This window comes from Bubalus bubalis, chromosome 4 (assembly GCF_019923935.1).
Source record: "Bubalus bubalis isolate 160015118507 breed Murrah chromosome 4, NDDB_SH_1, whole genome shotgun sequence".
In the NCBI taxonomy this organism is placed as follows: domain Eukaryota; kingdom Metazoa; phylum Chordata; class Mammalia; order Artiodactyla; family Bovidae; genus Bubalus; species Bubalus bubalis.
This window is the reverse complement of record NC_059160.1, coordinates 53,358,809-53,363,913: the sequence shown is the minus strand read 5'-3', so window position 1 is coordinate 53,363,913 and position 5,105 is coordinate 53,358,809.

Genomic DNA, 5,105 nt, shown 5'->3' with positions numbered 1-5,105 from the left:
AGGGATGGTACTGAAGAGTCACTTCTCTTAAGTTGTTGTCCCGATCCATCTGATCCAAGATGGTGCATGACCACATCCACGTTCTGACCAGGTGAAGAAGGGAATGCGCCCAGAAATCCCATTTGATCTGCTGATACACAAAATGTAGTCACATGGCCACATTCATCTACAAAGGGATATGGAGAATTTTTTTTTTTTCTGATAGCCATGTACTCGTCTGAAAAAAAAATTAGTGGTCTACTATTTATGAAGGACAAGATGAGAGCAGGTACAAGCAGACAATAGCAATCTTGCTACATATGTCAAAAGGGCCATTGCTTGGTGTCTCAACCATGGGAACAGGGCTCATTACATATCAGCAGTCATTTATATTTTACAAAGCATGTTCATATATGTGATCTCTTTTTACTCACACATAATGCTGTGAATTATTATAGAAAGTCAAAGAGGGAAGAACTCAAGAACCAACAGAGTAGATGGCTCATAAAAATCACACTCTGAACAGCCACTGTCAGCTGCTGTACTTGACTCAAAAGCCTCATTTGGTCATTAATGAAACACCCATTAGCCAAATATTTGCTAATGCAGAAGACACTATTCCTGAGAGTAGTGGAGAGCTTTCTTATTAAGATGCAGAAATGAAAGCTAGTTGGAAATAACTACATAAAACGGAGAGGTGGAAGATACAGGGAGCAGGTTTTGAGGTGCTCAGCAGACACACAGGACCATAGGGGTGAATGGCATTTTGAAGGTAGGCACTCATTTTGTTCTGAAATCTGTGAGGGGTAGAGGGACTGAACAAGATCTACTGGAGATTCCTCTTGGGCAGCGACAGTGGCTTTCTGTACCTCTTGAGGTAAATTCTCAGTAAAGGAGTCACCATTGTTCCCCTCTCTGTATCCAAGTCCATTTGCCACATGACTTTGCCATCTTCCCATCAAAAAATAGGATTTATTTCCCCAGTTTGAATCTGGACTGGTCTTGTGACTTGTTTGGCCATAATATGACAAAAATTCCCTGCCAATTCCAAATCTAGAGCTTAAAAGGTTTTGTGCGTTTCTGTTCCGTGTGCCTCTGGAACCCTGACCTTCTGCCATCAGAAGTAAACCAGGCAAATTTTCTGGAGGATAAGAGTCAGTGATGCAGAGACCAGCTATTTCTGCTCTGGCCTCCAGAGATCGGCTACATTCTAGATGACTCAGCAGCTGACCGAACATGCATGATCATGTGTAGCCAGGACAAGAACTGCTCAGCTGAGCCCAGCCCAAATTGCTGACCCATACAATCATTAGCTAAATAGATAGGTGCTATTTTAACCCACTAAACATTGTGCTGGCTTTATTTTGCTGGTAATAGAAGCTGACACTCCACTTAATGTACCATAGTTTTTCAGGATTTGTAATTTATCATGTACTTTAGATTCCCAGGATTTCTGTAACAAGTAGCACATACACAAGGTAGCTTAAAACAATGGAAATTTATTCTCTCACCATTCTGGAGACAACATATCTGCAAGCAAGGTGTTGGCAGGATTGATTTCATCTGGAGAGTCTGAGAGAGAATCTGTTCTGTGCTTATCTCCCCACTTTGGTGGTCGCTGGCAATTCTTGATGTTCTTTGAATTATAGATGCATGATTCCAATGTCTGCATTTGTTATCACATGGTCTTCAGTTCTCTATATGTCTCTCCCATTTCCCCATATCTTATAAAAAACATCAGTTCTTAGATTAGTGAAAGTCACTTAGTCGTGTCCAACTCTTTGTGACCCCGTGGACTATACAGTCCATGGAATTCTTCAGGCCAGAATACTGTAGTGGGTTGCCGTTCCCTTCTCCAGGGGATCTTCCCAACTCAGGGATCGAACCCAGGTCTCCCACACCGCAGGTGGATACTTTACCAGTTGAGCCACAAGGAAAGCCCAAGAATACTGGAGTGGGTAGCCTATCCCTTCTCCAGGGAATCTTCCCAGACCAGGAATCGAACCAGGGTCTCCTGCATTGCAGGCAGATTCTTTACCAGCTGAGCTACCAGGGAACCTAATCCATGATGACCTTAACTAATCCAATATGACCTTAACTTGATGACATGCTCAAAAACTATTTCCAAATAATGTCATATTCATAGATTCCATGGGTTAGAATTTCAATCTATCTTTTTTGAGAGACACAAGTCAATTCACAACACACATGCTAAAGTTTCTTGTCTTGGAAGATTCATTCTGGGTTCCAAATAATACTTGCTAATGGAACCTCTGGAACACCATCCATTGGTAAGCTGGACCTTTCCCTATATGTATATTCATGTAAGCTTGTGCTATTTTATCTAGAGTGGTGCAAAGAACAGAGAATTTGGAGAGGAAGAAAAAAGGTAACATTAATGGTACATAAATTGTCTCATTGATTTGAATTCTTACAACTCCCCTTTTGTATAGGCATAAAAATTCCATTTTATAGCTCAGAGATGTTGATAAATTTGCCTAAAACACACAGCAAATACATTCTGCACAGGCATTTGAATGTAAGCCTGTCTGATTTCAAAGCCTGTCCATCTCCTTTGTGTCAGAAGATCTGGATTCTAGTCCTGGTCCAGTTTCTACTAAGTACTGTGACCTGGAACAAGACTCACGATCTCTTAATTTTGCTAAAATCTCTCCTCTTAAAAAATGGAGTTGATAAATGTTACCTTTATTGGCTTTCTTTAGTGTCTAAAAGATGAAGTAGAACGTGGAGGTAAGGGCTGAGATTTTCATTTAAACAGCCTTAATTTGGAGTCTTGGCTATGTGTGCTTTTGGGCACATCATATAACCTTTCTAAGTCTTAATTTTTTTATCTGTAAGAAAGGAATGATATCCCCTATTTTTAAGACTTATTGTCAAGATGAAATAAAATTATATACATATATATATATATATAATGACATATAATGTATATATATAGTGATATATAATATTATATATTATATCATGCTTAGTTCATTATCTGGCCATAGTAATCCCTCAAAGATGACCTATAGTTAGGTGTTTAAAAGCAAAGGGTAAAGTTCTAATTAATACCAATTATTAAAATTCCATGTTATTTTGGTTTGATGGAATCATGTGCTCTCTGAAGCCAGTGATTTCTCTGGGTTTTTTCCTAACTGAGCATCACCCAGGTTTGACCATTTCATGACTCAACCTCAAAGGCAGAGCTACTCTCCTGGCTGGAGACTGGCCGCATAGGAGGACAAAAGTTCCTGAAAGCTCCACTACTGGGGGAGGGGCAAGGCTGTCAGCCCATCTTAGGCTCTGCGAGGACTCAGGATCTCTGACAAGTCCCTCATTAGCTCCTCCTAGTCTGCACACTCTGTGACCTGCTTGGCTCCCATCAGTCTGGGGTTGTTCCAAGTTACCACGTGACTGGTTTCCCTAGACCAGTTTCAGCCTGAGCAACTCAGGGCAAGACAAAATGTCTATCAACGTATTCTCTAGGGTTCTCTAATCAGCCTTGAAAGCATTTGCTTGGCTTCCTCTGCTGATACCCCTGGGGACCCCTCATTTATAAACTTAGCCTTTTAGTGTCCATCCTCAACTCTTCTTCATCTCACTCTCAACTCTTTCTCACTCAGACAAAGGCTGGTACGAAACCTGCTGTACCAACTGCTCTCTTTGAGGGAAATCACTTTATGCAGAAATCTTGATGCTTTCTAGCCACATGAATATGACCACAGCTATTTAGATTGGAGATTAATGCTCCCCCCAAAGGAATGATCTGTAGGCAATCTAAGAAATAGCATGGCTTTAGATTGCTGACCAGCAAGGGAGCTCTAAGCCTTCAGGTGAACACAGCACCCAGAGAACTCTTTTCTCCTAAGGAGGTTGGGCTGGAGACACCTGAAAAGAAATATGAACAATGAAATGGCATCAGAAGAGGCAAAGTAGTAAACAGAAGCCACTGCATGCATGCATGCTAAGTCACTTCAGTCATGGCCAGTCCAACTCTTTGAGACCTTATGGACTGTAGTCTGCCAGGCTCCTCTGTCCATGGGATTCTCTAGGCAGGAATACTGGAGTGGGTTGCCATGCCCTCCTCCAGGGGATCTTCCTGACTCAGGGACTGAACCCCAACTCCTGCAGCTCCTGCACTGCGATTACTGCTATGCCACAAGGGAAGCCCAAACAGAAGCAACTAGGAAACAGAAACTAAGAGACAGAGAGAAGTCCTGTCCCAAGAGAAATGGAATAGAAGTAGGCAGAAAGGAAGTGAGTCCTGAGTATAGAGGAGTTGTGAATAGGACCCTATAAGGGGATTGTTAGTCATGTGGCTTTTGAGTCCTCAGAAGCTTTTCAAAGAATCTCAAAGAATAATCAAGACTAATCTAGAGTCTACTATTTTGTTCTTAGAACCACACAACAAAAATGAACTCTGGTAACTTGGAGAAAAAGGAAATGTGTTGGCAAGATGCTGGAAGGCTTTGAAAACTAAAGCGTCACTGAAGACCTAGGCTTGGTGAAGTGCACAAGGCAGACCTCTCTGGAAACCCAGGAAGCAAGATCCTGCCGAGTTCTGCCTCTGCAATGAGTCAAGTTCAACTCCAACTTCTCTTCACTCAAGAGTTAAAATCACGGAGTTTGAATGCCTTATCTGGACCTGCTTAAGGTTAGAGAATTGTAGGAAATAATTTTTTTGGCAGAAATTAGGCTTCTTTAACTAAAATAAGTGGATCTGGATGCTGGCAGGGCCAATGAAATTGCCATCTTGTCCTCTGAGGGCTGACTGTGTGGCTGCTGATAGTGCTTGCTGAGCTTTCATCTTTTCATCTGTAAACTCCAGTCACGTGAGACCACCTGAGTCTGTTTTATGGAAGTGGTACTCCTTTATCTTCTTCAGTTTTGCAAATCTTCAGTTCAGTTCAGTTCAGTCGCTTCGTTGTGTCCGACTCTTTGCGACCCCATGAATCGCAGCATGCCAGGCCTACCTGCCCATCACCAACTCCCGGAGTTCACTCAGACTCACGTCCATCGAGTCAGTGATGCCATCTAGCCATCTCATCCTCTGTCGTCGCCTTCTCCTCCTGCCCCCAATCCCTCCCAGCATCAGAGTCTTTTCCAATGAGTCAACTCTTCGC